Genomic DNA, 9,500 nt, shown 5'->3' with positions numbered 1-9,500 from the left:
ACATATGTGTGTGTGTGTTTACATGTGTCTCTGTGCTTATGAGCATAGAGAAAGATGTGAGTGGATACACACGAAGTTGTTGACAATCGTCCTGAGGGATGGTGACTGTGGCTGTGGAGGTGTTACTGGGGAAGGGAGGGATATACTTTTCTTTCTATCCTTCATTATTGCTCGAATTTAGCATACATTATTTTTATCTTTAAAAAGATAATAAAGTAGGTAAGTATAATATGAAAAATGTTTTGATTTTGAATCTTCCTTCTACCTCTGTCTACAGGCAGTGGAGACAGTGTAACATTAGTATTGTCTGTTTTCACTTTATGCTGATCTGTACTGAGAGACCATCCTATCTGGAGGGAGTTGACTGGTGGTGTACTGAGCCTGCTCCAATTACGCAGGTAGGAAACCTTATGAGATAGGGAAGAAAAAAGACCACTCAAAAACAGTCAATGGAGAGAAAGGAATGGGCAGAGGCAAGGCTGCTCCTGGAAGCCCAGGGTAACACAGCGAGAGAACACAAGTGAGCTGTAGATATGGGGACAGAAGATGAAGGGCCTCAGCTATGCAGTGCCTTGGTCTCAACAAGTGTGTGGGGCCAACGTGGTTTTAAAGGAATCTCCTTCCACAATTCCTGGCCCTGGTTTCTGGGGTCTGGGTAAGTTTGGTGGCTCACTTGGTGCAGCTAGGGAAGCCCAAGGTTGGACTCCCATTGCCTGAGGGTGCTAAAGCTCAAGCCTTCCACCCCCGCCAACCTTGATATGTCAACAAACAGCACTGAGCAGGTATAAGGTTCCAGATGCTGTCCTGGGTGCTAAAAAGTCAAATGTGGCCAAGTTTCCATTCCCCATGAGCTTTGACTAAAGGTTTACTAGGGAGGAGCCATTCTCAAGCCTGGAAGAGTGGGAATGCCTGGCCAGAGCAGCCTGGCTTTGGGAATGTGGCCAATTGAACATTATCAGGGAAATGTCAAGTGGCTTCAACCTCCTGCCTTGATTCTTTTGCAGGGTCAGCTGCTCATAGTTGGAACTGACTGTTGGTCTGATAGACTTGGTTGAATCAATGCATGGTTGGCTCCTTCTGCTAAGACCAGTTTCCCACCTCCACACCCAGTGCAGACCAGGACCTTCTCACTCCAGACTATGGAGGATGTCAGAAGGAGGTGAGAGCCCCCAACACCTCCCCAAGTCAGCAACACTGAAGCAATTCAATCCAAAAATGTTCACCTGAAAATAATTCACAGTTGCCAGTTTAAGGCATGGCCCTGATGAAGGATCATAGTTTGAGGAAAGTCAGACAGTTCAGGCAAAATAAGGATCCCAACATAAACACAGTGAGAAAGGGGCTGTCTATGGAGTGTACATCAGAACCACCTGCAGATGTTTAAAAAATGCATGTGCCTGATGCAGACTCATGCATTCCTTTTTAGGCTGCAGTTGAGAAGCAGTGTGTGGTCCTATGGGTTGGGTATTCTATTAGCCATGTCCTATTGTCTGAAATGTCGGGTGCAAAGCAAGCAGGGTAGAGGCTAATGGCACCAGGCATATCACGATAGGGCCGGCGATCTGCAGACCCAGCTGCAGTGATCCCCAAGAGGTGTCTGCTCCTGTATTCCACATCTTGTCTATGTCTTGGGGAAGAGCTGAAGAGAGAGTGACTAACCAGCTCCCTGTCATTATCAGTCCCATCCAAGAGAAGATAGGGTGTGTCTGAATAATATCAGGAGTACTGGGTGGCAGTTAGAGGCCACGGGCAGCTGAGATGCAGACCAGGTTCTGAACCACTGCTGACCTTGGGATGATACACGCTGGGACTGGTCCTTCCTAGGTATACAGAGGGGCTGGTGGTGAGAGCCAGAGGAGGGGCTGCAGTCCAAGTAGGGACAGAGCAGTGTCGGCATCAGGAGACCAGGACAATCAGCTCTAGCTCTGACAGTAACTTGCTTGGAGACTGGTCAAAAATGCCTTCCTCCCAGCTCTCCCATTACCAGGCTTTTCTTGAACCCAGGTGAGTGTCTATGTTCCCTGCCTGTTTTCACTATCTGTGATCCTCTAAACATCGATACAATAAAACAAAACAACCCAAATCATTACATCCAGAGAACGTCTAGTCTTTCAATTTTTTTTTTTTACCAAAGTATTACCTGCTCATTATAAATGGTCAATGGACACAGAAGTATGCAGAATACAAAATAAAGTCCATTCTTCTGTCTTCCTGGCTCCCAGTGGTGACAACTTCTAACAGTCTAGGTATATTTGTTCCACAGGGACATTATTTATAATAATATCTCTATTTTTTACATTGTGAAGTGTACCAAGATGAACTCCAAAACTTAAATACTAGAAGGCTAGACTGACTCTGAATTTAAATTTCAAAGCCTCACTAGTGTTCAACCAAAGACTTCAACTTGAGTTGTGACAAAGGCTTTGGTTAGGCGGAGAGATCAGGGAGTGCCTGCCACATACCCTTTCACAGAGACATTGACTATGAGTTACACTCCATTAGGCTAGAAATTATATTTGCATATCAATTCTTTAAGCTTCAAATATTTTCATCCTGGCCTCAGGCCCTTGTGCAGTTTACTGAAGAAATCTTGTCAATTCACCTCCTTTTATCGTCTATGACCCATGACTGGTTCACTCAGGTTTTCAGTGGTGTGTGTGTGTGTGTGTGTGTGTGTGTGTAATCCACTGAGGTAGTATGGTGGGAAAGAACTGCTTCTTTTGGGCTGCAGCCAGCTTTCATCCAAGACTCTATGTCTATGGGATCTGGAATGGCCTTTGTGGTGGCTGAACCGGTCAGCCTGGAGAACAAGGACAGAGCCCGTCCTGTGAGGAGACCTCCATGCCTTTTTGGGGGGCTCTTGTGAGGAGGTAAGTTTTAAGCTCAGTCAGCTGGGATAAGCTCTTTCCTAAACCCCTCATGGGATCTGCCTGATCTGGAGGCTGAGAGGGGCAAGGTCTTCCCACAGGCAGCAGCCACTGCCCCCTAAAGCCAGATGTGCTGGGGCTGAGGCTCCTGCCACATTCCTTCCTCTAGATGTCACCAGACTTGCATGGTCATTTAATATTTCTATTTTTTTTTGTTTATTTACAAAACAAAAACATAATATACATATTATTTTCTATATTGTTTTCCCCCACTTGGTATTTTGTACATCTCTTAGCAAGTCAGTACATATAGATCGATTTCATTCTTGCTAATAGTTGTGTAGTATTCCACAGACTATGAGGTTTCCAGTTTTGCTTTTCTATTATAAACAATTTTATAATAAACAGCCTTGCTCATATATCTTTTGGCCTGGTGCTTTTATTTCAGCTGGAGGGATTCCCAGAAGCAGTATTGCTCTTGGGTCAAAAGGACTCCATAACTTTAACTTTAATAAATCCTCCTAGATTACTTTCTAAAATGGTTGAAATAATTTACAGTTCCACCAGTAGGGTTGGTGAGTGCCCTATTTCTCATACCCTTCCCAGCACTAGATGTTATCAACCTTTTTAAAGTTGGAGGCTAAGAAGTAGGATCACATTTTTGTTTTCATTTGCATTTTCCTGAAAATGAATAGCTTTTGCTTTCGTCCTAAATTGTGCTGTGTTCTCTTTTCACCTGATGCATTTCATTGTCTTTGCAGATGAGCTGAGTTGGGGTTACATGTACCAACAGAAGATGAGGACCTTCCAGAAGGTCAAGTTGCTTGGAGAAGATTGGGCATATCTCCTAAGATCATTCTCGAGGTGACATGGGGGTCTCTGTAGTGTCTGGTGCTTCCTTGATCGGACTATGGAGTAAACTAGGGCAGCTTAGAAGAATGGAATTGGGGGTCCCATTCTCTGCTGTCAGAGCTGAACACAGATGGATGGGTTTTTTCAGGAGTAGGGAGGTTTTTGTCCCTAAAAGTATTTAGCAGATATCAGAGGATCATCCTTACTTAATTCATTCAGGATAGAGTGGTGAATAAGAGGCATGGTCTCTGTCTTCGTAGGTCTCAGAGCCTAGTGAGGATGTCATGGCCTTAAACACATGACTATATGTATTTATTATTAATTACAAACACAAGTGCTAAAAATGTGCAGGGGAATCTAACAGTCTGGGGTGGTCAGTGAGTCAGGAAAGACTTCCCTGAAGGACATTTAAGATGAGACTGAGGGATGAGCAGAAGTTGGCCAGATGAAGGCGGTGGGTGGTATTCCAAGAACAAGGCATAGCATGTATGAATCCTTGGTTGGGGATGACTACATTGCACAGAGATCAGATTAGCTGACCTTTTGGGTCAGGAGAAGGTAAGTCTTCATCAGCGTGAGCTCCACCAAATACCTCCTCCCTTATATGTGGTGGGATGACCCCCGGTTGGCTGTTGGCTGAGAAGCATCCAATGATCAGGGATTCTTAGGGGAGTCTTAACAGGTCCAGTGGAAGCCCAGAGAACTGGAAAAGCCCCAAACCATGCTGGAGTGATAAGACTCAAAGCACCCCTAAGAGAGTGCTATAGGTTGAATTGTGTCTTCCCATAAGGTACTAATGCCTTGTACGGCTGCCCTAGGATAATCTTTTTGTGGAAATAGGGTCTTGACACATGATCAGGTTAAGATTAGGTCTTTAGGGTGGGCCTGAATCCACTATGACTGGTGTCCTTTTAAAAAGAGGAAATTTGGACACAGGGAGAGCGCCTTGTGAAGATGAAGGCAGAGATCCGGGTGAAGTATCTGCAAGCTCAGGAATGCCAATGTTTTCTGTCAAACCTCAGAAGCCAGGAAGAGACCAAGAAGGGTGCCTCTGCTGCTTTCAGAGGGAGCATGGCCCTGGCAACAACACCTTCACTGCAGGCTTCAGCCTCCAGAATGGTGAGATGATACATTCCTGTTGTTTAAGGCTCCTAGTTTGTGGTACTTGGTTACAGCAGTTCCAGGAGACTAATGCAGAGAGTGTAGGAGATCAGCAAAGCCAGGTAGGGAGGAGGCACAGCGGGCCAGGAGCTCCCCAGATAGAGTGCTGGGAGCGTGTGTGCACAGATGAGGCAAGAAAGGGGGTCAAGAGAAATGGCCAAGGGAAGGGGTGTCTTCTGCTCGATTTGGGGGTCTGCAAGAGCTGGTAGTCACTGAGCTGTCCCTGCTGCAAGGCCAGTGATGAAGCAGACCCCAAGGATACCAGAGACTCTGCAACCTCACCGGCTCCTATGGTTCCCTGGTTGTAGAATGACCAACCATCCCAGTTTGCCTACTTGCAGGAGTCCCAAGATAGGGACTTCCAGGGCCCAAACTAGCAAAGCCTTAGGAAAATTGATATGAATTGGCCCCCCTACCTGGGAGTGACCTTGAAGGAAGCAGCTTCTTTGGAAAAATACAAAGACCCAGGTCCAGGTAAGGTTCCAGGCTTGCCCACCAGAGGGGCTGATATGGGCTGCACTCTGGCCACACCACGATGCTGATGGATCTGGCCAAGCAAGACCAGGGTGTGGCGGTGATCGCTGTGGGCTGCTAACCTTTCACAGACCTCAGAACAGAGGCCAGCCACGGGCTTCCCTAACAGAGAACCTGCCTGGCATGACTTCTCCCTTCCAGTCCTCTAGAACCTGCTGAGAGCACCTGCAGTAGGATGAACGGTGCCCCTCTCCTCCACGAAGTCCATGTCCTAATGCCAAGAACCTGTGAATATTACCTGATAGGGCAAAGTTAAGGATCTTAGGAGGAAGAATTTGTTCTGGATTATCTGGGGTACCCTAAACGTGGATCTTTATAAAAGGGATGCAAAAGGATGTTTATGCAAACACACGGAGAAGGAGAGGTGAAGGTGGGGGCAGAGAGAGGAGGGAGGTGGCCACGGACCCAGGAATGCGGGCAGGCACTAGGAGGTGGAAGAGGCAAAGGATGGATGCGATTCTAGAGCCCTCAAAGAGAGTGGGTCCTGCTGACACCTTGATTTTAGATTCCAGGGTGGTAAGAGAGTACATTTCTGTTGTTTTAAGCCCTAAAGTTTGTGGTAACTTATACGGCTGCCCCAGGATACTAATTGCGGCACCCAAGGACTGAGCTTTCCATCCAGAAGGTAGCAGAACCAAAGTCTGAATTCCCCTCTGATCAGGGCCCTGTCTCCATCTGACAGGCTGTTACTGGGCTCTCTCTTGAGGACAAGGAGCTGAGGGCTCTGTGTGCAGGCGGGGCAGTCAGGGAGACTGTTGGGAGCCTGCTGAGTCTCAGCAAGAACCCAGAAGGTAACTGGAACCAAGCTCAGCTGCATTTGAGAATCCTGGCCACATCCCCTGCAGTCAAGAATTGGGTTTTGCCAGGCAGCTGGTGTTTGGGGGGAAAACAGGCACGCAGGGCTTTGGCAGCGTGATGGGGAGACTGGTGGCAGAAGAGGGAATGCGGGAGCGGCTTGGCAGCGGAGCCAGTGTTAATTCATTCCAACAGCCTTTTCCACTGGTTCAGCCTTTTCCAGCTTGCAAGGTGTATTTCTATCACTGTTCTCCTGTTCTTGTCAGAGGCAGGCGAGAGCCCTGGGAGCTGGGCAGGGAGGGGTGCTGACACATTGGAAAGGCCAGGCCGTGACAGCCAGCGTGGGTGTTGACTGGCTGGGGCCTCACAGCTGGGAGCGGAGGGGCAGGACCAGCTGCCTCAAAGCAAGCGCTCATTCCAGAGCTTCAAGGGGGCTGTGAGTTGAGCTCAAACAGGTGCCACCAGGTGGGCAGGACATCTGTTTTGCTTCAGGGGACAGCTCCTGCAATACCATTTGCTTCTGCCAGGGGCTGTCTCCAGTTGGGTTCTCCAGGAAGTAGACTCTGAACATGTACACTAGTAATTGGGAAGTATGTTGGGGGACCCTACGCCTTGGAAGGGAGGGGATGGAAGTAGGAGTGGGCCGAGGGGAAGTTGAGCTGTGATGCAGTCTTCACAATGGCCACAGCCAGCCCCACAGAGAGCTCAGGAGCGCCTCCTCTCAGGTCAGGGTCCTGTCAGAACCCCAGGCCCCAGCAAGGCAGAGCTGGAAGGAGCCTCAGACACTGTATAAGCCTATCTTCTCTTCTCACTGTAGATTAGGGAGGCCCCACTCAGAGGAGGGCAAGGACATGCCAAGGTCACCCAGAAGTTCGACAGCCCAGAGCTCCTGCTGCTTCTCACAGATCACCCTGCAGCCCCTCCCTCCCTTGGTCTGGCCTGGATTGCTCCTCCTCCAGGAAGCTGCCCCTGATTAGCCCACCCAACTCCTCCCCTCATTCCAGTTTCTTCCTCTCCTGGGATACTCAGAGGTAACTGACAAGCGCAGGAGCCCCATCATCCTGTGTGTCCCTGAGAAAGTTCTGGGGTTTGAGGCCAGAGAGACCTGAGCTCTGGTTCCTGTCCCATCACCACTGATCTGCTGTGTGACCTCAGGCAAGCCCCTTTCCTTCTCTGAGTCTCAGTTTTCCCATCTGTACAAATATAAAAGGGGTTAAAAATACCTTATGCATAATGTTGTTGTGAGATTAAATTAAACCATAAATGTGGAAGGGATTATTATTATCATTATTATTATTACTTCATGAGGGTATTACTTCATCTTGACTAGACTGAAAGCTCTTTGAGAATAAATTCCACAGTCTCTTCTGTCCTCACTGCCCAGGAGAGCTCTTAGGGTGGGGCTGGGACCACAGTGAGTGCTCAGTAAGTATGGTAACAAAGTGAGTCTCTGTGTGTGTATATATACATTTATGTCCATACATGTATATATATATATATATATCCCTTTCAATTAACTACAGTTAACCCTTTTTATAAGACATAATAACAGGGCAACTAATATAGCCTGAGCACCCATCCCATGCCAAGCACATCTCATTTAACCCCCCCAACAACCCTGTGAGAGGTATTATGACCCCCATTTTACCGGGGAGGTCATTGAAGTTCAGAGAGCTCAAGTAACTTGCCCAGCATCACACAGTGAGCAAGCTGAGGAGCCAGGACTTGAAATTGGAACTGTGGCCCCAATGCCCACGCACCTTCCATGTACCAAGAGACACTCTGCCAGTGTCTCTCTACGTCCTGTGCCCAAGGCTGCTGGGCTCAAAGCCATTGGCAGACAACTGGTCAGCTCTGCAGACATCACCCCAGCCCAAAAATAATTTGTGGTTGGACAAGAAGTGGGCTGGAGCTTTTAGATGGTTTCCCCCAAGAAGTGTCCCTGACAAGTCGTAACTACTGGGAATGGCTTTACTTTGGGTATGTTCAAAACCTTTCTCTGTGGTGACTTATAATACGCTTGCAGTAAATGTCACTTTCTCCACAGTGGTCTACTGGGAAGTATCACCCACCTGGGTCTCCAGTCCCCCTTAATACTCCAAGATCAGCCTTACAAAGACCCTGGCTCCACTACCCAGCCCCAGCCCTTCTCCTGAGCCCAGAGTCCCCTTCAGAAATGAAGGATGTGGCCCCCGGCTGCTGGGAGTGTCTGCAGGCAGAGATCCCCCACCTGTCACTCTCCTGCCAGAGGTTGTCCAGCTGAAAAGAGCTGCCTCACCCAAGATCATGCCCCCTTTCTGGTCACCCAATGACCAACTTGAGGGTGAAAGACCCAGCCTGCTTGCCCCACAATGGCACAGCTATAAAAGGTTATTCTCAGCTCCAGAGCTGTCTGTGGGTTTGAAGACAGCACTGTAGCTCAACTTGTCTCTCTGTCCAGTCTCATTTCCTTCTTCTCCCATCCATAGGTGTAGGTCCCCCAAATTATTAAGAATCTCCAGATGGCATTCAACCAGATCAGGCCCTTCCGAGTGCTGGCCCTGTGCAGTTGCACAGGTGGCAGACCCATGAATCTGGCCCCAGGCAGGCCTGTAGGGACAAAGGAGAACTGGTTGCAGAACAATAAGCAGGAGCATCAGAGAGAACTGCATTCAAGTTCTCTGAGGCCTGGGCTGTGTACGCAGGGCTGCTTCTCTGGAGGGCTGAGCAAGCCAGACCCTTCTGACCCAGGGCCCTCAGGCTGCCTGGACCACCCTGGGAAGAGCCTCTTGGTCTTAGCCTTTCAAAGCTGCAGCAGAAAGCGGGAGACAGCTTCACCTTCCCCACCCCAGGGCACTGAGGCTGTGCCTGGGGCCTCATCTTTGCTCAGAGCCTCAGTACTTAAAGCCTCTCCTGGGCAGGAGGCAGGGCTTGGGAAACTCTCTTGGCAGAGAGGAACAGAAAAGGTTCTCCTGGGAAGCCTGCGGCGGATTACTGATGTGGTAGAGTCTTACAGAAGTGATCTGCTTGCAGGACAGACAGAGCTGCAGCGGGCAGGGAGAGGTTGTGGCTTCTGGCCCGCAGACAGCAGACAGAGACTCTCCTAGACCTGCTAGCTCTGGGGGAGGGTGATCACTGTACTGGTTCTCGGCTCCACCATCATCTTCAAGATTGGCCCATTTCAGGGGCACTGGACCTGGTGGTACGGGCTGGGTCGGGGCTAGCCCAGGGCTGGAAAGTGGTTGCTGACTCTGGCCAGGGCCAGAAGCCAGGTGGTGTCACACCTCAGCTCAGACCTCCAGACTCTCCAGG

General features: G+C 49.0%; 1 long non-coding RNA gene across 1 annotated transcript; it reads left to right on the top strand.

Moving 5' to 3' along the window:
- The first annotated feature begins 302 nt into the window (after nt 1-302).
- Nucleotides 303-4,814, top strand: LOC140848750 (uncharacterized). Its single transcript, XR_012129870.1, has 4 exons — nt 303-398; nt 1,005-1,159; nt 3,629-3,731; nt 4,656-4,814. It is a non-coding gene; the product is annotated as an uncharacterized lncRNA (long non-coding RNA).
- Nucleotides 4,815-9,500: the final 4,686 nt, after the last annotated feature.

This window comes from Manis javanica, chromosome 4 (genome assembly GCF_040802235.1).
Source record: "Manis javanica isolate MJ-LG chromosome 4, MJ_LKY, whole genome shotgun sequence".
NCBI classification, from domain to species: domain Eukaryota; kingdom Metazoa; phylum Chordata; class Mammalia; order Pholidota; family Manidae; genus Manis; species Manis javanica.
This window is presented reverse-complemented; position numbering and strand designations above follow the sequence as displayed.